This window comes from Sorex araneus, chromosome X (assembly GCF_027595985.1).
Source record: "Sorex araneus isolate mSorAra2 chromosome X, mSorAra2.pri, whole genome shotgun sequence".
NCBI lineage: Eukaryota > Metazoa > Chordata > Mammalia > Eulipotyphla > Soricidae > Sorex > Sorex araneus.
Window position 1 is genome coordinate 304,080,556 of NC_073313.1, and position 26,425 is coordinate 304,106,980.

Sequence of the window (26,425 nt, forward strand, 5' to 3'; positions counted from 1 at the left end):
AAAGAGGTCTAAACATGTTCTTTTTTTTGGGGGGGTTCACACCTGGAGATGCACAGGGGTTACTCCTGGCTCTGTACTCAGGAATTACTCCTGGCGGTGCTTGGAGGATCATATGGGATGCTGGGAATTGAACCTGGGTCGGCTGCGTCTGCAAACACCCGCTGTGCTATTGCTCCAGCCCCTAAATGTGTTGTTTTTAAAATTTACCAATGTGGGCCTGAGATAGTAGAGAGGCTAAAGCATTTGCCTAGTAGGCAACTTACCCCAGTTTGGCCCATGACACTACATATGGTCCTCTAAGCACCACCAGGAATGACCTCTGAGCACGGAGCCAGGAATAAGCCACAAGCACTGCCAGGTGTGCCCCCTCCCCCAAAGAAAGAAAGAAACAGAAGTATGGGGCCGTATAGGGCAGCAGAGGGAAGACAGCTCCAAGGGGTGGAATGTAGGAGTTAGTTTCCCAGCACTGCCTGGCCCCAAGAGCACCTCTGAATGTGACCTTGATGGTCCCAGCTCCATCAGGCCCTAGTAGCTGTCAGGCCCCTATTCTCAGGAGTTTCCCTTGGGCCCCTGAGAAATGCTGGGGAGAGCCCCTCCAAAAATTAGATAGGGATATGCAATTTTTTAAGGAAGGATACAACTTTTTGTTTGATATTTTTCTTTAATATTTGAATATAAGGATTTTCCTAAATTTTGTTTTGTTTTGTGGCCACATTCAGTTGTGCTCTGGGCTTATTCCTGGCAGTGCTTTGGGCTGAAGTACTGGGAAATAAATCAAAATTGGGATCAGGGCTGGAGAGACAGTACACTGATAGGATGCTTCCTTGCATGGAGCTGACCCGGGTTCAATTCCCGACATCCCATATCCCCCAAACTCTGCCAGGAATGATTCCTGAGTATAGAGCCAGGAATACCCCCCGAACACTACCAGGTGTGACCAAAACAACAACCAAAAAAAAATGGGGTTGGTCACATGCAAAGTTAGTGCCTTACCTGCTATATTATCTCTCTGGCCCATCTACTATTTTATTTATTTACTTATTTATTTTTTTGGATCACACCCAGCGATGCACAGGGTTTACTCCTGGATCATGCACTGAGGAATTACTCCTGGCGGTGCTCGGGGGACCATATGGGATTCTGGGAATCAAACCTGGGTCGACTGTGTGCAAGGCAAACGCCCTATCTGCTGTGCTATTGCTCCAGTTCCTCATTTACTATTTTAAAGGCAGACAGTAAGGAAGAGTGAGAGAGGAATAGAAAAGATAAATTTCCTTAAATGGGAGACCACAGTTTGTTTTTATATAGGACATATGGTTTTGGCTGCATATGAAAGCACTGTGACAGGTGCTGGAGGTTGGAAGGGAGATGTAAGGACAGTCAGACCTGGTTATGGCAGAGAATGACTCAAATTGAGAAGGTGATGGGGGAGGCAGGGAAACTAACAGGGCTGAGAGGTAGTTTAGTTCTGCATAAAGCACTGTGCATGTATGAGGCGCTGGGTTCAACCCCCAGGCTACAAAAATAAACCAATAAAACTAGGATCCTGGAGATAACTCAGCTTGCATGCACAAGGTCCCAAATTTGTTATCTGGTACCACATGCCACCCCACCCCAGCATCACTGAATGTGGCTCAGGAGACCTTTGAGCAACTCTGGGCCTGAACAGCTCTGCATTCTGACCTGAACATTGAACCTCAGGCTTAGTTAGTTGAGTGATTCACTGGGAATGGTTCTTGGGCCCAGCCCCTGGGTGCCCTGAGCACTTCTTGGGAAGTACTTCCTCCCATAAAAAAAAAAAAAAGAAATCAGAAATAAGAGAAAGTGATGGCTTTGGTGTCTGATTGAATGATGAGGATGAGGATACCCACTCATCAATCTGGGGAAGCAGAGTGGGCAATGATATTGCTCAGGAAAGCACTCATGAGGAGAGGTTAGGGAAGGAAGCCAATCTGAACACGTTGAGAAATCAGTTGAATGTGATCCTGTAGACTAAGACATCATGGTATGAGGCTCTGAGTATTCTGGAGCGGAGAGCAATGTATCAGATCGGGAGGGAGTCAAAACTGAGCACCAGGAAACTGCGCAGACTCCAAAAAAAGAGGGCCACATCTAGATGAAACTCTGTGTGTGTATGTGTGTGTGTTTGTGTGTGTGTGTGTTTGTGTTGCCAGGGATCACACTCAGAACCTCACATATGCAAAGTACAGGATCCACTTCCACTTCCAACCTATATACTGGGCTTAAGAGTTGGGTGGAGGAAGAGGAACTCTGATGCTGAGTAGTGTCAGATCTAAGAGGGAAATTGGGACAGGGCTGATTTACACTCAACTATTTGCTCTACCAACATCTCAGAGCAACATCTGATTAAAAAAAAATTATTATTGAATCACCGCGCAATAGTTACAAGCTTTCATGTTTGAGTTTCAATCATACAATGATCAAACACCCATCCATCCACCAGTGCACATTCTCCACCACCAATGTCCCCAATATATCACCCCTTTCCAACTCTCCCCTGCCTCCATGGCAGACAATTTCCCCCATACTCTCTCTCTCTACTTTTGGGCATTATGGTTTGCAATACAGATACTGAGAGGTTATCATGTTTGGTCCTTTATCTACTTTCAGCACACATCTCCCATCCCGAACAATTCCTCTAACCATCACTGACGTAGTGATCCCTTCTTTATTCCAGCTGCCTTCTTCCCCAGCTCATGAGACAGGCTTCTAACTATGGGGCAATATTCCTGGCCCTAGTGTCTACTGACCTTGGGTGTCAGTCTCATATTATATTATTTTATATTCCACAAATGAGTGCAGTCCTACGTCTGTCCCTCTGATTCATTTCACTTAGCATGATAGTCCCCCTATCCATCCACTTATAAGCAAATTTCATGACTTCATCTCTCCTAATAGCTGCATAGTATTCCATTGTGTATATGTACAAAAGTTTCTTTAACCAATCATCTGTTCTCGGGCACTTGTGTCATTTCCAGATTCTGGCTATTGTGAACAGTGCTGCAACAACATCTGATTTTCTAAACTGCTGTCAAACCCATTTCAGTTCACCCTTGCTTTGGCTTTATCTGCCCAGAAAACCCCCAACGTTGGATTTTCCGCTTGTGCTCTTGAAAAAAAAAAAAGCCATCTAACCAATGAGATTTGTGGTTTCTACCTTGGAGGGCTGTCTCCAGGCCAGCCATCAATTTTTGTTGTTTTTGAGTCATACCGCACTGCTCAGGGGTTCCTTCTGATGGTGCTTGGGGGAAACCATGATGTGCTAGGGATCTAACCTGGGTTGGCTGCATGTAAGGCAAATGTCTGACCCCCGTACTATTTCTCCGAACTCCTTCCCATTTATTTTCACTTGTATACTAGGGAGGATCTGGATAGCATTTTCCAGTTCTTCCACTATCATCACGTCCACCTCTTATATCTCATGTCCACTTTCATTTTTGTGGCCAATTTTATCTTCCTACTGCTGAAACCCAAAGAGATCTTACAGGTGACTTCCTTTAAGATCTCAGTCCTCTAGGACCATATCTTAAACATTTGTCTTCTTTTTCAGACCTCATCCTTTCTCAGTCTCTCTCCTAGCCTCTGAGAATTAGGTTTATATGAGTCATTATATTTTTTTTGGGGGGAGAGTTGGGGGCCACATCCAGTGATGGTCTCAGGGATCAAATCTGAGTCGGCTGCGTGTAAGGCAAGTGCCCTACTCCTTGTACTATTGCTCTGGCCCTCATCGCTTGTATTATTGCTTGCGATTATAGTTAATTTCTTTGACATGTGATAATCTCTTGTGTGACTAGTGTACATTGTATTTATCCTTTCAGTTTGTTGATAAGTTACCCCCATCTGAAGCTACTGCAAATAGCAGATGCAATGTTTTATTCATCGTTGTTGTTTTTTGAGCACACTGGAAGAGCTTAGGGGACCACGTGGTACCAGGAACTGAACCCAGAGCCTGTCACATACAAGTCAAATGCTCTATCACCAAACCACATTCATGGCCCTTGTCTTACTCACCATTTTTTTATTCTAGCATTTCGAATGTCTAGAATGATGGTTTGTGTAGAATTAGATGAGAGACTTTTTTCATAGAGGGGAGGGCATACCCAGTGGTGCCTTAATATCTATACTATCTTTCCATCCCCTAAACTGTTTTATTTATTTATTTATTTTTAAGAATTTTATTTTATTGAGCCACCATGTGGAAAATTACAATGCTTTCAGGCTTAAGTCTCAGTTACACAATGCTGAAACAACCATCCCTTCACCAGTGCCCACATCCCACCACCACAAAAACAAACAAACAAGCAAACACAGTACACCTCCCATCCCGCCCCCCACACACCCCCCCCCCCGCCATGTAACAGATAAATTTCACTTTACTTTCTATTTACTTTGGTTACATTCAATATTTCAACACAAACCTCACTATTATTGTTAAGAGTACTCCACTAGTCAGACCTGTTGTGAAGAGATAGGAGGTCGCTATCGCGGCCGCGCGGTTTTGAATTTCTGTACTTTAGCAACTAAGTCCAGGGAGATTTCTTCCAGATATTAGATCATTGCAAGCTTGTAAACCCCATCTGTGTTCCTCATAATATGGCGGTCACCACGCTCTTCACCCCCGGCAAGCAAGAGGCGAGGGAGAGAAATACCTTTCCCCTCCTGGGCGGGCATCGGGCCGCGGCTTAGTTCTCAGTCTGGAGACATTCTGCGAGGAGCTGCCCATGCCGAAAAATTTAGCTAGCGTCTGGAGTCACGCTCATGCAGCCTCTGAGAGGCCACACACACGTGCGGCCCCCGGGATCACATCTTGCCGGCAGCCCCTAAACTGTTTTAAAGGAGCCACTGCAATTGTCTTTAGAGATCAAGCACAGAGATGTGTCTGAGGTGACTTAGGTGGAAGTCAGTGCAGATATTTATTATGGAAAAGAGAACAAAGGGGATCAGAGAACAAATGGGATTGATGTTTTTGAAGGCATCTTTAGGCCAGCGACTATATATTTGGGGGAAGCAGCTTTGTGCTCAGAGATGGTCATAATACTGAGGAACAGCGGGCACTTACAAAACACCACATCCTGATATGTGGTTAGGATTTGGCATCCATTAGCTCGGTACCTTTAATGCTGAGACTTGAACCGAAGCTGTCTGTAAAATTATAACCTCTGGAAAATCGCATTAACAGACTCTTCTGTCTGAAAAGCCCTTTTCTGATGAGGCTCCTTCTCTGGCCCCTCCTAACAGATCCAGCATCCTTCCTGCAGTTCCATCACAGCTGGCAAATCGGAAATGTCTGGCAAGAGTTTGCTTCTACTTCCAGCCCACCTGTTTTAGCCAGGACCCTTCCTCTCTGCCCAAGGACATCTGTCTCAGGAGGAGTAATGACTCTCCTTCCAGACACTGAAAAATTTCACCTTCCTAGAGCTGGGCCCAGGGAAGTCCTGTCCCTTCGATGACCAAGGTCATTTAGGGTCATCCTAAAACGGCTTGTTTGTGACAGAAAGTGTGAGGAAGGGAAAATGAAATTTTCAAAGTGTATGACGCAAGGAGAGAAGCAGAAAAATTTCTTCTCTACATATCATCTGTCCAATTTAGGCCTCAGAAGAGAAAGTCCAGACATATAAGTCCAGGTTGCTAAATGCAAAATGAAACCGATTAGGAGAAAGCAAATGCTGTCCAGCTTGCAGGATCCGTGCTGCTTCTGGCCGAGGGACAAAATGCTTTATCTTCCCATTGGCGCCTGAGGCCAGTGCCTGCGGCTGAGGACGAGTTAGACAGGCAGGCCTTGTGAGGCGCCGGGTCCTCTGCCCGCCCTTCTGTGCTCTCCGCTCAGCTCCCGGCCTCAGAACTCTGCTCTCTTGTTTCTTCAGAGTCCTTTGATTATTATTATTATTTTAAAAATTTATTATTTTGGAAGAGGATTAGAGAATAAGAAGCTGGACAAACAAGGGCAGAACTCACCAGCCTCAGTTTCCTCCCCTCCACTCCAAACAGTCATAATTCATGTCTTTTATTTCTTTTCTTCTGCCACACAGAGCCAAACACCCACTAACAGTGTTAACATGATAAATATCAGTACTCCTGACCTTTCTCTCTGGGTCCTGGAGTCATTCGAACTCCCAAGCGCGGACTTAACTTGTGATTTAAGTGGATTAGCACTTACCGTGGGCTGCAGGGCCCCTGAGCTCAGGCTTGACGGGAATCAAAATAAAGATTACCTTATTTGACTTTTAAAAATTTTTCCACTTGAAAGATAGAATCCCCCAGAGAAATACACTGGGGCTTACACATATACCACTTGAAATTGGATTTTAAAAATAGTTTGCCAGCTGTTTGCTAGGTCATGCCTGAGGTTTGTATCCGGGATTGGTGTCGGGTCTGTTTGGAAAGGAGGCCAAGAGGGGACGGAGGGGCTGCCAAGGCCACAGGATCCTGGATGCCTGGGTACTTTCCCAGGAGCCCTGGCAGTTGTTGCCAGGGGCCTTTAGAAAGCCCTGGAACCGAGGACTGTGCCTCAGCTGGGAAACAGATGGAGCTCAAACGTCCCCGGAACTCACCTCATCCCCGAGCTGACTCTTCTAGGCCAAGGTCTGGTGGGGAGTGGGGGAGGTGGAGAACAGAGGGCTATTCTCAGCACCTTCCACAGAGTCTGTGACTGTTGACTGGAGCGCCTTGCCTCGTGACACCTTCAAACAGTACACATACAAGTCCCCCACTGCAGGGCTCGGGTCCTGGCTCCTGCTTGCCTGCTTCCTCCCTAGGCTCTCGTCCCCAGCCTCATTTTCTCAGGGAAGCAGGAGGGTGGTAGAGTGTGGTGCTTCCCAACACCAGTGAGCTGGGGTTTGAAGCCTGGCTTCCAAGCTGTGGGACTTGCACTAGTTCTCAGTTTTCTCATTTGTGAAATAATGATAGCACCTCCCCAGTTCAGACAGTGAGGATACAATGGATATAATCCGTCAAGAACCTGGTTTGGTGTGCTATGTGTTTCTGCTCCCCCCCCCCCCCTCTCTCTCTCTCGCTCTCTCTCCTCTCTCTCTTCTCTCTCTCTCCTCTCTTTCTCTCTCTGTGGTTTTGTGGTGCAGGGATTGAACTTTGAACCCAGGGCCACACAGAAGGCAGGTCCTCTACCTCAAGACACATCCCTAGCCCCCTGCTCTGGGCACTCACCAAAGTCCTTTCCCATGCATAGTTGCCTTCAGCCATCCTGCACCCATCTGCTGGACCAGCCTCCTGCACTTCTATGTGGAGCCTCCTTGGTGTTTTTATTGCTTAATTACCAGTCTTCCCCACACAGTAGGAATCACATCTGTCTTGTGCTCAACTGTTTAGTCCTGACAACCGAGTCATGCCCCACTTGTAAGATATTCAAGAAACGTTTGTTTGCTACTATAATAAATGGAACAGAAAAAAATACTAAAAGGCAAATGTGAAAACAAGCACAGGGCTCTTCGATCACTTTTATCGATCTCTATTTGTTCTGTATATATACTTGGCCTTTTCTTTTGTTTGTTTGACTGTTAAACAAAGACAGACTTGATGAATTTTCAGTTCCGGGATTAAGGGGATAAAGATTTGTAATCACATACTTGGTTGGAGACTTCCGCTTCTATCTAGTTTTTAAAAATCCAATTAAATGTTAAATGCACACAAAAATAACTCATATCAGCAAAACATTGAAAAAATGAATACTAGTGATGTATAATACAGCTTTAGGTAAAGGTTACAATCCACATCATTGATTGAATCTCTTTGTGTACCTCTCTATCCAAATCCCCTCCTAATTTTTTTTTTCTATTTGGGTCACACCTGGTGACGCTCAGGGGTTCCTCCTGGCTCTGCACGCACGAATTACTCCTGGCAGTGCTCAAGGGACCATATGGAAATGTTGGGAATTGAACCCAAGTTGGCCATGTGTAAGGCAAACACCCTACCCGCCGTACTATCGCTCTAGCCCCTCCCCGTCCTAATTTTGTATTTATCATTTCCTTGATTTTGTGATCATTTTGCTCCTTGCCCTGAATACACAATCCTGAACAAAATTCTGGTTTTGTATGCTTCTGAACTTTTAATTAATTAACTTATTTTTATTTCTGGGGTCACACCCAGTGATGCTCAGAGTTTACTCCCAGCTCTGCACTCAGGAATTACTTCTGGTGGTGCTTGGGGGACCATGTGGGATGCTGGGGATCAAACCTGGATCAGCTGTATGCAAGGTAAACGCCCTACCTGCTGTACTACCTGTCACTCTGGCCCCTGAACTTTATTCTTCAAAAAAATCAGAGTCAGGGCTTGCCTTGCACACAGCTAACCTGGATTCAACCCCTGGAATCCCATATGATCACCCTGAGCATTACCAGGAGTAATTCATGAGTGCGGAGCCAGGAGTAACCTCTGAGCACCAATGGGTATGGCCCCCTAAAACAAAACTAAGAGATCATAGAGTCTTTCTTCTTTGAATATCTTTGCTCATGAGCCAGCATGATGTTTAGGACATTTGTCTATGTATGTTGTTATTATAGACAACTGTCCTAAACATCACGCTGGCACAGCGGGTAGGGCATTTGCCTTGCACATGGCCGACCTGGGTTCGATTCCTCTGTCCCTCTCGGAGAGCCCAGCAAGCTACCGAGAGTATCTCACCTGCACGGCAGAGCCTGGCAAGCTACCCATGGCGTATTCGATATGCCAAAAACAGTAACAAGTCTTACAATGGAGACGTTACTGGTGCCCGCTAATAAACCTAGCAGGTTATTATATAGATAACTGGGTCATACCTGGTGATGCTCAAGGGTTACTCCTGGCTCTGCATTTAGGAATTACTCCTGGCGGTGTTTGAGAGACAGTATGGGATGTCAGTGATCAAGCCTGGGTCGGTCACATGCAAGGCAAATGCCCTCCCCTCTGTACTATTGCTCTAGCCCATAAAATCCCATAGTGTCTTTGTGCTGGAGTCAACCCGGGTTTGATCCCTGGCATCCTATATGGCCTCCTGAACACTGCCAGAAGTAATTCCTGACTGCAGAGCCAGGAGCATCACCAGGTCTGACCATAAAACAATAAATAAATAAATCAAGATATAGAGTCCCGAAGTGCCTTGATTGTAGCAGGCAATCCACAAACATCAAATTTTCATTTGCTGAGCTACAACTTGTGGTAGCACTGTAACACTGTCATCCTGTTGTTCATCGATTTGCTCGAGCAGGCACCAGTAACATCTCCATTGTGAGACTCATTGTTACTGCTTTTGGATTATGCCACGGCTAGCTTGCCAGGCTCTGCCATGCGGGCGGGATACTCTCGGTAGCTTGCTGGGCTCTCTGAGAGGGGCGGAGGAATTGAACCTGGGTCTGCCGCGTGCAAGGCAAACGCCCTGCCTACTGTGCTATTGCTCTAGCCCAAACCAAAATAAATAGATAAAAACAACTGGTGGTATGTGGGTTATCTCCTCAGAAGCCCAAATAAACACACCACAGTTTTAGCACAGTTTTAGGCTTCAGAACCCCTAAAGTTGATTTGAGGCATCAGAGATCTTGCTCCATAATGGGGCCCTGACTTCTGGGCCTTATCATCTCCTCTTCTCCAGCCTGTGTCACATCAGCAGCTTCACCCAGGACTCATCAGCCTGTCCTGTCAGGAACCTGTTCAGAACCCACCACTTCCAAACCATCCCTGACTTCCTTGGCCTTTGGCCCTTACTCTCTTCCCCGGACTTGGGATTCATAATAAAACATATTTCATACAGACCAGCCAGCTGGATTGTAAGCCCCCAGAACCTGATTTTTATGCACATTACTGTGCCCCACCCCCATATTGTGGGCCAATAAATGTTGCATTTCATAATAAGATAGTGCTAATTATAATGTAAGAGTTAGAAAGTTTTAAACATCATATAAAAGGTTAATTTCCTCTGTGTTTCAGATTAGGCCCTCCTCCCCCTGACAAAAAAAAAATCTGTTACAAAATCCAGCACAAGTCCTTCATCCTGTCATATGAACATAAGGAAGCACAGTCAGGGGAATAAGGACGTTGATAAAACAAACTAGCACATTTCCTTTAATGACTCAGATAGCCAAGGAAAGATAAATAAACACATAGGATCTGAGACATTGTTGGCTGCTGAGAGCCACCATTCAGGTGCTTCTGAGCCCAGCCAGAACCTGGGTCAGTCAGACTACTGCTAACGCAGGGATGTCAATAATTAGCAAAGACTGATTAAAAACTTTCCAAAGGGGACCATGGTATAGGGGACTGAATTGCTCTACCATGACTCCTTGATTCAAATGCACAGATTAAAAATCTGTCTCTTCTGAAAGTCAGAGTGCTTTATTGAAAAAAATTGGTGGAAATAGCCCCGAGGACTTGTGTTCCAAAACTGGTTTAGAAGTGGCTGCTGGAAAAAAGCATAATAAAAATGATATCTGCACCTGTATGTTCATTGCAGTACTGTTCACAATAGCCAGAATCTGGAAACAACCCGAGTGCCCCAGAACAGATGAACAGGTTAAAGAAACAGGTTAAAGAGGGGCTGGAGCAATAGCACAGCAGGTAGGGCGTTTGCCTTGCACGCGGCCGACCCAGCATCCCATATGGTCCCCTGAGCACCACCAGAAGTAATTCCTGAGTGCATGAGCCAGGAGTAACCCCTGAGCATCGCCGGGTGTGACCCAAAAAGCCAAAAAACGAAAAAAAGAACAGGTTAAAAAACTCTGGTACATCTACACAATGGAATACTATGCAGCTGTTAGGAAAGATGAAGTCATGAAATTTCTATAAGTGGATGGTCATGGAGAGTATTATGCTAAGTGAGATGAATCAGAAAGAGAGAGAAAGACATAGAATGACTGTACTCATTTGTGGAATAGAAAATAACATAATATGAGACTGACACCCAAGAACTGTAGAAACAGGGCCAGGAAGATTGCTCCATGGTTGGAAGCCTGTCTCATGAGCTGGGGGAGAAGGCAGCTGGATAGAGATGGGTTCACTAAGTCAATGATGGTTGGAGGGATAGTTCAGGATGGGAGATGTGTGCTGAAAGTAGATAAAGGACCAAATGTGATAGCCTCTCAGTATCTGTATTGGAAACTATAATGCCCCAAAATAGAGAGTGAGTATGGGAGAAATTGTCTGCCATAGAGGCAGGGGGAGGGGAGGGGTGGGGGGATACTGGGGACACTGGTGGTGGAAAATGTGGTGGAGGGATGGGTGTTTAATTATTGTATGACTGAAATTCAAACATGAAAGCTTTGTAACTGTATCTCATGGTGATTCAATAAAAGAAAGAAAGAAAGAAAGAAAGAAAGAAAGAAAGAAAGAAAGAAAGAAAGAAAGAAAGAAAGAAAGAAAGAAAGAAAGAAAGAAAGAAAGGAGGAAGGAAGGAAGGAAGGAAGGAAAGAAAGAAAGAAAGAAAGAAAGAAAGAAAGAAAGAAAGAAAGAAAGAAAGAAAGAAAGAAAGAAAGAAAGAAAGAAAGAAAGAAAGAAAGAGAGAAAGAAAGGAGGGAGGAAGGAAGGAAGTTAGGAAGGAAGGAATGAAGGAAGGAAGGAAGAAAGGAAGGAAGGAAGGAAGGAAGGAAGGAAGGAAGGAAGGAAGGAAGGAAGGAAGGAAGGAAGGAAGGAAGGAAGGAAGGAAAGAAAGAAAAAGAAATGGCCGCTGGGTATGATTTCTTATTTTCTGTATTCTATTGAATTTCATTAACCTCTTTCATGTAACATAAATGTTTAAAAATCCAAAGGGGGGAAAAAAAAAACCATCAACTTTCCAAAGGGGCCAGCTGACGAGGAGTGATCCTGAGCGTAGAGCCAGGAGTAAGCACAGGGCATAGCTGGATGTGGCCTCAAAACAAAAAACAAACAAACAAAAAAATGTATGTTGGGGGAGGAGAGAGAGTACAGTGGGTAGGGGCTTGCACACAGCCTACCTGTGTTCAATTCTTGGCACCACATATGGTCCCTGAGTCCCACGGAGAGTGAGTACAGAGTCAGGAGGAAGCCTGAGCATATTTGGGTGTGGCCCCTCAAAAAATGTTTATTGATGCATACAATGAAAATCCCTTCTCTGAGGCCCTGGCCATCTGGCCCCCTATCTCCCAGCCTCCTCTCTGCCGGGTGCAATGATGCCCATGTTCTCCCCAGTGGGGCCTCCTCTACCCGATTCTGCTGGAGGCCCAGTTCATCCCTGCAGCCAGACACAGAGACGCCAGGATCACTCCTGGCAGTGCTTAAGGGACCATCTACACGCAAGGCAAGCGTCCGACCCACTGTACTATATCACTTCAGCCCCTGTAATCCCCTCTAAACAAAAAAAAAAATTTAATTTAAAGTAACACTGGTAACATCTTTTCGATTCCACCATTCTTTCTGCACTAACATATGCCTCAGAGACCTGGGCCCTACGCAAACAGGATGAGAACGCTATTTGGGTATCCCAAAGAGGACTCGAAAGAGCTATGCTAGGAGTATCACGTCTCACTCAAGTGAGAGAAGGAATCCGGAGTTCTGACCTCCCTCCACAGTCAGGAATCAGGGACACTGTCTTGTTTGCCAAGGCATCAAAAATTAGATGGGCTGGTCATGTAATGCGATTCAGAGATGACCGCTGGACTAGAGCTGTTACCGACTGGATTCCATGGGACGTCAGAAGACCTCGTGGCCACCCACCAACTAGATGGTCAGATTTCTTCATCAAATCCCTGAATGAACGATTTGAGGCTCTTCCTGTTCCTGGAGCGAGCAGATATCATTGGGCTGCACTAGCACACGACAGGGACAAGTGAAGACGTTACTGGCACCCGCTCGAGCAAATCGAAGATCAACAGGACAACAAGTGATACAAGTGAACATTGGTTTACAAGATTGTGTGTTTTAGGAACACAATTTCACAGCTCTTAAAAATATATGTTACCACTCTGCTTCTGTGACCAGAGCTCAAGCATTTATTTTCCTTTGTTTCAGTCTGTTCTCCTATTTCGTTTCTCTAGATTCCACATATGAGTGAGATCGTCAGTATTTATCTTTCTCTGGGCTTTCTCTGAATTTAGCATTCAATTCTATACATACTGCTCCAATTCTACACATACCCTTCAATTCTATACATACTGCTACAAAAGTTAAGATTTTAGAGCTAGAGAAAGTGGTTGGGTAGGGTATACTGCCTTGCAGGAGGCTGACCCACATTTGATCCCTGGCTCTATGTATGTTCCTCCGAGCCTTCAGGAGTAATTCCTGAGTACAGAGCCAGGGGTTAGTTTGGTTTGGTTTGGGGCGCCACACCCAGCACTGCTCAGGGATTGCTTCTGGCTCTATACTAAGAATTACTCCTAACTTGCTCAGGGGACCATATGGAATGTGGGGATTGAACCTAGGTCAGTCATGTGCAAAGCAAGTGCTCTACCCACTGTACTATCTCTCTAGTCCCTCCACCAGGTATATTTATCACACCTTTTAAATTTTTTCTTTTGACTTTTGTATTATACTTAGTGTGCACAGGGGCTCCTATCAGCTCCTATCAGCTCTGTGCTTGGAAGCCACTCCTAGAAGTGCTTGGGGCACTATATGCGGTGCCAGGGACTGAACCAGGGCTTCCTGCATGCAGAGCACATGCTCCAGCCCCACTGAGCTGCCTCTCCATCTTCTAAGCCATACTTTGTTTATCCACTCATCTGCTGTGGGCACTAAGACTACAGACAGTTCTGCAATGAACATAGGTGAGCATATACCCTTTTATTTATTATTTTACTTAGAAAAAATTTTAGGGGCTGGATCGATAGCACAGCGGGTAGGGCATTTGCCTTGCACGTGGCCGACCCATGTTCGATTCCCAGCATCCCATATGAGTACCGCCAGGAGAAATTCCTGAGTGCAAAGCCAGGAGTAACCCCTGAGCATCACCGGGTATGATCCAAAAAAGAAAAAAAAGTTAACTGAATCACCATGAGATACACAGTTATAAAGTTGTTCATGATTGGGTTTCAGTCATACAATGTTCCAATACTTTTCCCTTCACCAGGGTACACTTCCCACCACCGATGTCCCTAGTTTCTCTCCTGCCACCCCCCTGCCACCGTGCTTCACCCTGCCACTAAGGCAGGCACTTTTGCGCTCTCTCTCTCTCTCTCTCTCTCTCTCTCTCTCTCTCTCTCTCTCTCTCTCTCTCTCTCTCTCTCTCTCGCATATACCCTTTTAAAGGGTGATTTTCTATGGTAAAAACTGAAGTCCTAGAGGGTGACGACTGGTTTACTCACTGCTGGACTCACTTCTGTGTCTGGACTGGAGCCAACATAGAGTCTTTAGTTGCTGGGCTGGCTGGGGCCTCTGGCCCTCCTACTGCCTTCTCCCCCACTGACTCCCCACAAACTGCATCCTCACTCTGAGACTCAAGTCAGAGCAGTCCTCAGTGTCCCCACTTATCTTAATCAGACCAGAAGAATCAGAGAGACCCAGAGAGAACATACAGGGGTTAAGGTGCTCGGCTTGTATGTGGTTTGACCCACTTTGAATCCCCGGTCCTCATATAGTCCCCAAAGCATGGCCAGGGCTCACTACTGAGCATAGAGTCAGGAACTTTCCTTGAGCACCACTGGATGTGACCCAAAAACAAAACAAACAAACAAAAAAAAAACAATAAAAATCAGAGTGTTGGGGTCAAGCATCTTGAAGCCTCAAGTATGAGCCTCAGCAATAATGTCACTGCCCGCCCTCAGCAGTGCTGGGTGTGGAGGAGCAGTTACAGAAAGTACAGTTTTATTCCAAGGCACCTGACTGTCTCATAGATAAGGGAGGAGGGAGATAGCTATCACCTCCACTTTACAGATCAGATAAAAATATTATGTCATTAAATGCTTTGCATTAATGTGTACCAGAACTGGCACAGATTTTTCGTTTAAATACGACATTCTCTCTTTATAACAAAGCTATTTTTATTTATTGAACAGGAAAAGTATGTTGACATTTATGTTTAATTTCTTTCCAGTAAAATATGAATCATTTCTACCCTGATAATTATGAAATAATAAAAAAGTTTTGTCTTATCTGTCTTCTCTTCCTGAGTTTGGGACAGATCCTAGGACTAAAGGATTATTGGTTACCCCTAATGCATTAGTTTTTAATCAAAGTGAAATTCAATCAACCTCTTTTTTTGTTGTTTAATTCTTGAATAAATAGCAAGGGAGACACAACTGCTGGCACAGTGCTCCAGAGTCATGCCTGGAGGTGCCAGCAATCAAATCTGAGGCTCCCACATATAAAACATCCATCCAAGATCTTTGCGTCATCTCTCCAGCCCCCAGGAAACCTATTAAGTTTCAATAAAATCTATGTACATTTTTTTTCTATTTTGGTCACACCCAGCGATGCACAGGGGTTACTTCTGGCTCTACACTCAGGAATTACTCCTGGTGGTGCTCAGGGGACCATATGGGATGCTGGGAATCAAACCCGGGTCCACTGTGTACAAGGCAAACACCCTACCCACTGTGCTATCACTCCAGCCCCAAAACCCATGTACATTTTAGAAAAATTAGTCAAAGCCCTTACATGTTGGTAGCAATATCTCAACATATAAAAGATAGCATGCTGTTTTTAAAGCTATCCCCAAGATATTTTATTATTATTTGTTTGTTGGGCTGGAGTGATAGCACAGCAGGTAGGGCATTTGCCTTGTATGCGGCTGACCTGGGTTCGATTCCTCCGTTCCTCTCCAGAAAGCTCGGCAAGCTACTGAAGTACCTCGACAGCACAGCAGAACCTGGCAAGCTACCCATGGAGTATTCAATATGCCAAAAACAGTAACAACCAGTCTCACAATGGAGACGTTCCTGGTGCCCGCTCAAGCAAATCGATGAACAATGGGATGACAGTGATGATGATGATGATTTGTTTGTTTGCTTTTATCTTAGGGCCCAGAAGTGCTCAGGGCTTACTTCTGGCTCTGCACTCAGGAATCACTATTGGCAGGGCTCTGGGGACTACAAAGGGTGCTAGGGATTGAACAAGAGTCAGCCACATGCAAGGAAAGTGCCCTATCTGCTATACTATCTTTCTGGTCTAAGTATATCTGTTTTTAAAATATATTTGCTTAGCTATCCCTGAGCTCAGAACTAGGAGTAAGTCTGAGCACAGCCAATATGGCCCACAGAGTCAAGAGCAAAACCAAACTATTGTGTGTGCGATTTGTATTTAGTATAATCCTTCTGAAAACTCTAATGTATAAGAACTGGCATTGAGGGAAGGGATTGGCCCATACTGGGAATGCTCAGGGGCTTATTCCTGGCTTTGTGCTCAAATCAGGGTCAGCTACCTGCAAGGTAAGCATCTGACACCCTGTTCTATCTCTCTGGCCCAAGAACTGACATTTCAATTTCCACATTAAAGATGAGGAAACCAAGGTCATGGCACTTACACAGGCATAATGAAGATCACCTGCTTCTTTTTTTTTTAAAAAAGTATACAGACTATTTATTCACAGACAAACTCATTTCTTCTTGAACACATTCACAATGTGGCCCTGGCATTCTGTGGTCTTGCTGCGCTGTGGACACACTCCTCAGACCTGCACGGCCTGCTTTGGCCACAATCTTCCTCAGCAGTTACATGCCTTCACCAACCTGTGGTCCAAATCATTAGCTAAAACCTGATGTTTTTTTCCCATTCTTCACATCCTCTCTCTGTTCAAGAATGAGTCAGAAAAATTGTGCAGCATGAAAAATGTAAAACTGAATTCTGATAAGTGGTAACCCCACGGCCCCTCTCCCACGCCCTCCATGAGCTCCTTTTCTCTTGGTGAGGCTGACATGTGTTTTTCTCAACACGAGATGAGCTTACCTTTGTCCCACACCTCTAATTTCAGTAATGATAGAGGCCATTCTCTGCTGCTCATCAGTGCTGGTGTGAATGCTGTGCTGGACCTGCTCAGGGATCACTAGAGACGTAGCGCAGAGACTTCCTGTGAAGTGACGCACCTGGTAGGGTCCTGGCAGGAAGCAGAGGACACAATCTAATGAGGTGATTTCAGCAGAATTCAAGAGAGAAACTTTTCTTTAAAAACGCGAGCAGGATGTAAGAAAATCCAGGAAAGAGTGTGGTTATGAAAAAGCAAAGAGATGCACAGTAGAAGGATTCAACAGCCACAGGAGACTAGGAAAAAAGTGGGGACAACTAATACCTACCCTCCCCCCCTCCTGTGGTGGGGGGTTCCTCATTGGTTTTGCTAAAGCCAGAGAGCAAGTGACTGTGTTGAAACTCATATGGGTCAGACTCCTGGGGCACACACAAAATAGGGCAGAGAAGAGCAGGGAGCGGTTCCAAGGTGGGTTAAGCAAACAGAAACTACCCAGCCAACAGGTGGTCAAACCTCAAGGTCCAGTCTTCTTTCTCTTTCTCTGCCTTTTGCCTAAGCCTGTGACCTAGACACACTGGGACCTAGGAGATAAATCAAGGGAGGCTCCCTGTCGAGCCCCCTCAGGCCCACAGCATCATCCCTCAGCCCTGAATCATAAGCTGATTTCCTGGGATTACAAGCTTCTGTATGAGGACGGAATGACAGTCCCACAGGAGCTGCAGATCAGACAGCTGGCACGTGGGCCAGGGCAAGATGGTGGGGCTGGCAGGTTGAGAAAGTTTGCTCTGAAATCATCACTGGTTCTTGGCCATCACACCCTGGCAGAGATGCCTGAAAGCTTTTAATGCAGCTACGTGGGCATTATCCAGAAGGCTGGCCAAGTTTTAAGAAGAAAAGAATCTGCTATCTTTTGTATCTGATAATTAAAGTATCTTAACAGAGAGATTCCATCTCAAGCACTGTCTACCAACATAGTTGCCCTTGGCTACTCTGACTTTATGTAATGCCCCTGGCATGAGACTGTATGTTCTTTGAAAACGAATCATCTCAGAATATTGGAGCATTTTACCTTGGATGAGTTATTTATTTACCCTTATCCTGGTTTGATGAGGGTGAAAGTCATAAAGGAGTTTAACTATACTGACCTCTTCCAAAACCCAGAAGCTATAAGTAATGAGAACTGCAAAACTCTGTGTTCTCATTGAACACAACTCACTCAAAGGTCATAGAGAAAGAATTCTCAGTTCCTGTCCCAGCAAAACTGTTTCCAGAGAAGTAAAGTTAAGGTCACATGCAGCCCCTACAGTTTGAGTGGTTATGTTCCAAAAGAAATATAACTTCTAGAGTTTACAGTGACTCACTAAAGTTCCGCCTCTGTACCCAAATAAAGGTCCTAGGGACTGGGCCTCCCCACCAGGACAAAGGAAAGTTTCACTAGTTTCACTCCAGGATAGTTTCCCCATGGGAGAAGCATAGAGTTAGTAAATCTAATGGACTCTCATTGCAATGACTCTGACACAGTTAACCCAGATATTTCTGCTTCAGGACCTTTGTACTTACCTATTCTTCTGTTTCCCCAGATTCTGTGAGAGGAATATACATTTAGAAACAAAACTGCTGAACCAAATAATTCTACATCTAATATTTGAGAACTGTCATCCTGGTTTTTTTTTTTTTTACAGCAATTGTATTCATTTTCTCACCAGTCCATTAGGACCTTTTGTATGTTTGTTTTGTGTTGTGCCTGTCTCTTACTGGAATCTAAGTTTCATGAAGTGAAAGTTTTAATTTCCAAGTACCTAGAAGGTTGCTTGGCACAGGTTAATTTGTATTCAGTAAGAAGTTGTTTGGGGGGCTGGAGCACAGAAGGTAGGGCGTTTGCCTTGCATGCGGCCAACCCGGTTCGATTCCCAGCATCCCATATGGTCCCGAGCACCACCAGGGGTGGTTCCTGAGTGCAAAGTCAGGAGTAATCCCTGTGCATCGCTGGGTGTGACCCAAAAAGCAAAAAAAAGAAGAAGTTGTTTGGGGGCTGAAGAAATAGTACACATACAGGATGCCCTGTATATGGCCAAACTGGGTTCGATCCCTGGTACCCTATATGGCCCCCTGAGCACTGCTAGAAATAACTCCTGAGTGCAGAGCGAGCAGTAACCCCTTAGCATTATTAGGTATGCTCCTTGCCTGCAAAAAGAAGTTGTTAAGATTTTGTGCTTCTGGCATTGTTTGTTTTCATCAACCTGAATGCTTTTGAGATCCAACTTACTGTCCCAAAGTCTTGCTTGGCCTGGCTCACCGGAGTACTGCTTCCTCCCTGTGTGTATCCCCTGGCAACCTTTCCTCCTTCCTAGTTTGTGATCTGTCATCTGTGAACTATCTCATCTATTACGCTGAACTCAAAGTTCCTCATGTTAGTGTAAATGTTTTATTTATTTTTTTACCTGTGCCATTTTTTTCAGCCCAGAGGATATACGTTCAACACACACTTATTTGAAGAATGTTCTAAATATCCTAGCTAAGTAGTGACACTGTAAGGACTACTCTGAAGCATTTCAGAATGTTCTGGAACCAGTCCCCAAAGATTCTGACTGTGCAGCCTTGGCACATACCTTATTTGCTGGACCTGTTTCTCTTGTGTCTGACAAGGGGCTGAACAATTCTAGTTTCCTCCTAGTCATTTGGACAATCCCTTCAGCAGAAAGTGTACAGGTCTCACCTTTGAAAATCCACTGTCTGAAATGGGTTTTGTTTTGAAAGCTTACTTTACTAACAAAATTTACTTAGAAAGATGTGAGGGGAAAGAGGGGAATACATGTTCAAGAGAGAACATGGGTTTCTCCAGAGTGAAAAAAGTATCAAGGAGAAATAAACATGAAAAAAGTTAAGGACTCAAGGAAGCATGAGCCTACAATAGTCCTTGCTTGGAGGGAAGGGCAGACCCCACTTTTCTGTGCCCCACTGCTGTAGTTTCAGAGCAGAGACACATGGAACCCCAAGGAAAGAATACATAATTTTCATTCTAGTTAAAAGAAAAAAGTCCCTAAATTCATGTGATTTCATTTGGTCATTTTAAAACTGTTTTTCTTGGGGCTGGAGAGATACTACAGTGGGCAAGGAGCTTGCCTTACACGTGGTTGACACAAATTCGATCTCTGGCACCCCATATGGTCCCCAGGCAGTGCTATGAGTGTCCTTGAGCTCAGAGCCAGGAATAAGCTCTGAGCACTGCCGGGTCTGGCCCCAAAGCCAAACCAAAACAAAGCAAAACAATCCAAACCTGTTTTTCGTTATGCCCCTTCCTTAGGGAATTAACACTTGCAGGCCAAAAATATATTTAAAAAAATTGGACTTTGGGTTTCTTCCTCTTTGCTCAACTACTTGTATCCAAATATGATTTGAGTAAAGTCTCTAAAGGACTGTCAAACCTGCCCACTTTTTCCCATTCCCTCTACTCCTAAGAAAAAAGTAAAATAGCTTTTATTGAAAGAAACTGACTTAGAAAGATGTTAGGGAAAACAGAGGCATATGTGTTCAAGAGAGAATATGGGCTTCTCCAAGATGAAAAAAGCCTTGTAAAGGATGGAACGAAAGCACAGCAGGTAGGGCGCTTGCCTTGCACGTGGCCGACCTCGGTTCAATCCCTGGCTTCCCATATGGTCCCCCAGGTGCCGCCAGTAATCCCTGAGCGCAGAGCCAGGAGTAAGCCCCGAACACAGCTGGATATGGCCCAAAAAACAACCAAACAAACCAAAAAAAGTTTCAAAGAGTTATGTGTTCGCGAAAGATCACAGACTTGAAAGAGCAAGTCTCAGTGACCTCAGACCCTCTTTCCCATGTATTAAAAAAATATTTTCAAATGAAAAGACAATACACTGGGGCTGGAGCGATAGCACAGTGGGTAGGGCGTTTGCCTTGCACGCGGCCTACCCGGGTTCGAATCCCAGCATCCCATATGGTCCCCTGAGCGCCGCCAGGGGTAATTCCTGAGTGAAGAGCCAGGAGTAACCCCTGTGCATCGCTGGGTGTGACCCAAAAACCAAAAAAAAAAAAAAAAGACAATATACTAACAATATTCACAGATTACTTAAAAACACCATTCATAATCTAACAACCCTGACTCAGTTCCTTATATTTTTAAATTTTACCCATAAGAATGCATAATATTGTTATTGTCAGACTCAACCTTTGTTCTTCACTGTCTTCTTAACATCCATAAACAAATGATACATTTGCCCAAATGCATTCTTCTTAACTATCACAATTCTGTAAATCTAGGTTAAATCTATCACAGATTGATTGCCTACTGAGTGGGTATTAGACTGTGTAGGAGAAAGAGAGAAATTGCCCTCTACACACAGGAATTTATAGTCTCATGAACAGAAAAGACATAGAGATGCCAAACAACCTTAAACAGTCAATTAAGAAAGAGTTGAGTGACACCCATGGTGATCCACTATGCTGAGTCAGCCTTCTAGGCAGTGGAGATGTTATGTACAGTTGAGAGAAGATGACAGAGTTGACTTAGCCATGAGAGGTAGTTTTGAAGACTCAGAGGGAATGAGTACAAAAGGAAAATTGGATGTAGGCTTTTGGGATTGAACTTGAGGTCATGCAATTAGTCTGGAGGCCACTGAAGACATTTAGGCCAACAGGTAGAGAATTTGTTGATGAATGATAAAACCCAAGATAGAAATGTGGTAAGAATGTGGATGAGATATGGAGTTTCCAGAAAGCTGGATAAAAGTACAAAGGCAATATTCATGGGATGCAGGAGGGGGAGTTGGTGAAATTAATACTGCATTCTTAGGACCAGGGCCAGTACAGTGAGTACTGTAATTTTTATACCAAGTTAAGCATATTTCTACACTTTTTTTCTAGGCCTCACGTGTCTTGCATGTGGCAGACTCAACTTCAGTCCTCGGCATCACATATGGTTCCCCAAGTCCCACCAGGAGTAATCCCTAAGCACAGAGTCAGGAGTAAGCCCTAATTATCACAGAAATACGTGGTCCCAGAGCAACAACAACAACAAAAATCTCATAAAATATACTATTCTCACTGGTCAAGCAGGAGGGATAAACAGGTTATTTATTGTTGCTGTTACTTTGGTTTTGAGAGGAAGGGGGTTGTATTGCCAGATTAGTCCATGTATGCTGGGAAATTTAAGACTACAGAGCAAAGGTTAAAGGCAGGCTCTGCGGAGGCATGACATGCCAGGCCTCATAAGCAAACACACAGGTAAATCAGGACCTTGTCCTCTCACTGCTATATTTTTCTTCCATCAGTGCCTGAAGATGAAGGAGCATTTATAAGCATTTGTTGAGAGCTAAAGCTAGTTTGAAAAAAAAATTTTTTTTCAAAGATGCAACCCAGGGCCTCATACATGCAAAGCAAGTGCTCATCCACTAAATCATATTCTTGGCCTCCCACTGGCAAACTTTTTATACCACGTTAAGTGCATTTCTACACTTTTTCCAGGCCTCACAGCCACCTCCCTAAGATACAGTTATTTTACAAATGCACCCCCTGGTCACTGAGGGGCAGTTGAGGACAGGAAGTCATGTGAGTCCCCAAAGCTAATAATGCTGAGGCGGGCTGAGGCCTGGAAGCAGTGGCTTGGCACTGGAGCTAGATGACTTGAGATTCTAGTTAGTCATTCTGGCAGCTGCTTCCTGCCTCCCTTCCCTTCCTGCCTTCTGCTTGGGCCTCTCTGGGCTGTTAAGTGGATATTGCCTGGACTCATCAATTATTAGCTCTGGAAAGCAGCTTATGGCACAGGTGCCCACATCATTAAACAGAGGGACTGATTCCAGCCCAGCAGGGAGTAGTGCTTACCCAAATCACGAAAGCTGCCTACCAGCCACTCAGCCATCCAGCTTCAGTTATGGGCAAATGAGCATATGGGTCCAGGGATGTGGATCAGTGGTGGACAGCCTGCCGTACTCAAGTGTGAGAGCCTGAGTTCAACTCCAGAACTGTCACACAATGCTGAGTACCATTCTTGGTACTGCCAGGTGTGATCCCTGGCACATCAGGTGCTAACCCCTGAATCATCACAATCAAGTGTGCAAACCTCACCGCCCACCCCTGCCCCCCACCACTCCCCAAATGCAAGTCTTACCAAGTTGATGCCAGTTAAAAGGTACTGTCTGGGTGGAGCCGGCACAGCAGTGAGCAAACAGACAAGACTGCTGAGGTGGGGAGACCGATGCTAAAAGAGATGAGTGGAATAGTAAGGTGAATGATGAGCAGTACCAAGAAGAAAGCAGGGAGTGGGACAAGAGTACCGGGGACTGGTAATTGTAGGGACAGGGATGAGGAAGTTCTCCATGAGAAAAATGACATTAGTTAAAACAAAGAACTGGAGTGGAAGTAGGAGGGAGCTGTCTGGGTGAAATGATACAAAGGCCCTGTGGCAGAAATGGGCCAGACATGTTCCAAGCACAGTGAAGAATGACAACAGAGGAAAAGAAAAGAAAAGGAAAGGAGTGAGACCTGTTGGTAATGAGGAGTGGGGTCTGTGGAGTGGGGTCTCAGAGTTCAGGCCTCTGCTCCTATTTTTCCCACTCACTGCCTGTAGTGCCATTCACGACCCCTGCCTTTTCCTGTTCACTCCCAAGGGACCCGGAGGTGGCTGGCAGAGTAGAAGCACAGACAATGTTGTGTGTGGATGCCCAGGAGACCTGTGCTCAGTCTGCTCCCTTGTCCAACTCAAGAGTTTCTCAGGCTGACAAGACAAAGTGGCCCTCATTTCAGAAGAAGGAACAGGGCTGCAAAAGCAAGCCAAAATCAGTGCAGTATAGCCAATGCAAAAATAATGGAGGGAGCAAGTCCATAGCTCAAGCCTGTAAGGAGGACTGGGTCTAGGCCAGCAGAGACGATGTTTTGGCTGCTGTGTGAGTAGAATCAGAACAATTCTTGTGGAAGCGTCTGGCAAGTGCTGCCCTTCCAGTGATGCATTTGATTAGCTCAGGCTTTAATTTCTAGTGTTCTCTGCTTCCTGCCAGCATTTCATGCCCACATGAATGAGGCCTCTGCTTCGACTGGATGCCAAGTCCTAGGTGGGCAGCTGAGGTTGTTGGTGGATTAGTGATGTCAGTTTAAAGCAAGTTCCTGCCTGCCAGTGCTCTCATCCTCTAGAAGCTGTTATGTGTGCTGAGACAGAGCCAGGCGGGCAGTTTTTCCCATTTCCCTGGACATCTCAGCCTCTCCTAGTGACCCAGCCCTTCTGCTCTGGGGATGGCCTGCAAAGGGGTCTGAGCAGCACTTGTGTTGAGGACTGGCCCATTGTTAGAGTTCGGTAAGCTGGATTTGAACTCTGACCATGGCTGTGATCCTCGTCTGTGTGCCCTCTTTTTACCCCAAGAGTGTCTAGTCCAGGACACAAGATCAATCCAACCCACAATTCCTGGTTATTTTCCACTGGCTGATCCTCTCAGCTATTGCAGGAAGCTCTAAGATTGAGATGTTACAAACCTTCCTTTCAAGTTTTAGATATTGAACTAAAGGTTTGCAACATTTTTTACAATAGCCTGTACCTGTGGCCAGCAGCCTGGGATGTTAATAGGAAGACTCCCCAACCAGGTCCACATGGCCCTTGCTCCTGTGGTCCTGTCAATTATCTTCTTGAGGTCTCGGTTTAGTCATACAGCTCAACAGGGATAATGAAGCTTTATCTTTGCATCAGAGGGCATGTTGGGAGGATCAGATGGGGTATTGCGGTAAAACACTCAACACACACGGGATAACGCACTCAGGAGTGTTCACACCATGGATGTCATCACAGAGATTCACAGGGATCAGCCCAAGTCAAAAGGTACAGGCTCGATGAATGGCACCAATGCAAGCCGTTTTTGAAACCTGGTTTGAAAATGACGTAAGAAGCATTACAAATGCAGCTTTACGGGAGTGGGATGGTGTTAGCTGATGTAGGACTATGCATTGCCCAGACACTTAACCCCAGCCCTTCAAAGTCTCCAGAATTGTCCAGCAAAGCCAGAATGTTTCTCCCAGCTCCAGAGAGGCTGCCTCCTTCCCAGGCTGGGGCCACTGTGGCCATCAGCAGCTGACACTATTATCCTGCATGAGGGATGAGGCATTGTGGCAATGAGGATAACTAACATTTTTTTTAAGTACCCAGGACCACATATACAACACCATGAACATTTTTTGTTTGTTTCATGGGTAACACATGGCAGTGCTGAGGGCTTATTCCTGGCTCTGTGCTCAGGGAACACTCCTGGCAGGGAGCTGGTCCTGTATGTGGTACCAGGGATAAAACCCGAGTCAGCCACCATGCACATTTTTAGAGTCATTACTTCACTTTATTGTTGACAAATATGCGGCAAGGCAAATATTATCTTCATATAAACAAATAAAAAATATTATGTATTAAATGCTCACAAGATACATAACATATATCAATGTATTTAATCCTTGTGAAGGAAAGAAATTCTTGTGAAAAAAATCCTGTGATTGCTTATCCTTACTTTTTGAAGGACGAAACTGAAGCTAACTGAAGTCAAGTAACTTTTCCAAGGTCACATAACTGGTATGTGGCTATGGACAACTGCCCGTTTTTCCAGATTAATTTCCTTCCTTTCTGAACCTCTGCCTCCCCACTACTACCCCCCCCCCACTAACACAACAGAACACACACACACACACACAATTAGGGCGCCTAGATGGTTCTTCTAAGTCCCATCACATGGCTATACTTTGGACTTTAGCAACAATACCTCCCCTGCTTGCTGTTGATTTCAACTTTGATTTACAATACTATAAAATGTTGGAAGCGCATGAAGCCTGAGAGATAGTAAAGCAGATAGGGCACTTGCCTTTCAAACGGCTGATCTGGGTTTAATCCCTGGCACTCAACCTGGTCCTTGAGCCCCACCAGGAATGATTTCTAAATGCAAAGGCAGGAGGAAGCTCTAAGTACTGCTGAGTATGGCCCCAAAACCAAAAAGAAAAGAAAAAAAGTTGGAAGCACAACTTCATACCTCTGAACATGCATAACCTTCAATGTACCCACCAGCAAGGCTCCAGTGCCCTCTCACTATAAAAATGACTCTCTTGGGGGCTGGAGTGATAGCACAGCGGGTAGGGCGTTTGCCTTGCACGTGGCCGACCCGGGTTCGAATCCCAGCATCCCATATGGTCCCCTGAGCACCGCCAGGAGTAATTCCTGAGTGCACGAGCCAGGAGTGACCCCTGTGCATCGCTGGGTGTGACCCAAAAAAGCAAAAAAAAAAAAAAAAAAAAATGACTCTCTTGAGGGGTGGAGCATAATAGTATCGTGGGTAGGACACTTGTCTTACATGTGGTCAACCCACATTAGATCCCTGATATCCCATGTCATCTTTTGGGTACCGCCAGGAGTAATTCTTGAGTGCAGAACTAGGAGTAACCGTTGAGCATCACTAGGTATGACTCAAAAACTCAAAAATGAAATAAAATTTTAAAAAATGACTCTACCTAAAGTGTGTAATGAATAAATGAGTATCTCCAAAATTTCCCAGGTTTGGGTTGGGAAGACACTCAAGGGGTTGGAACACAAGCTGGAGGCCCAGGGTT

The 26,425-nt window shown here is 45.1% G+C and overlaps 1 long non-coding RNA gene across 6 annotated transcripts in view; it reads right to left on the reverse strand.

Moving 5' to 3' along the window:
- The window catches only part of LOC129400159 (uncharacterized), a 65,045-nt gene that overhangs the window by 30,725 nt on the left and 7,895 nt on the right, over nt 1-26,425 (reverse strand). For 4 of the 6 annotated variants that reach the window (XR_008627488.1, XR_008627490.1, XR_008627493.1 and 1 more), the window contains exon 2: nt 16,834-16,981. This is a non-coding gene — a long non-coding RNA (uncharacterized LOC129400159). Of the gene's footprint in view, nt 1-16,470; nt 16,677-16,833; nt 16,982-26,425 lie in introns of those variants that run through there. The other 2 variants (XR_008627489.1, XR_008627492.1) reach the window with 2 other exon arrangements.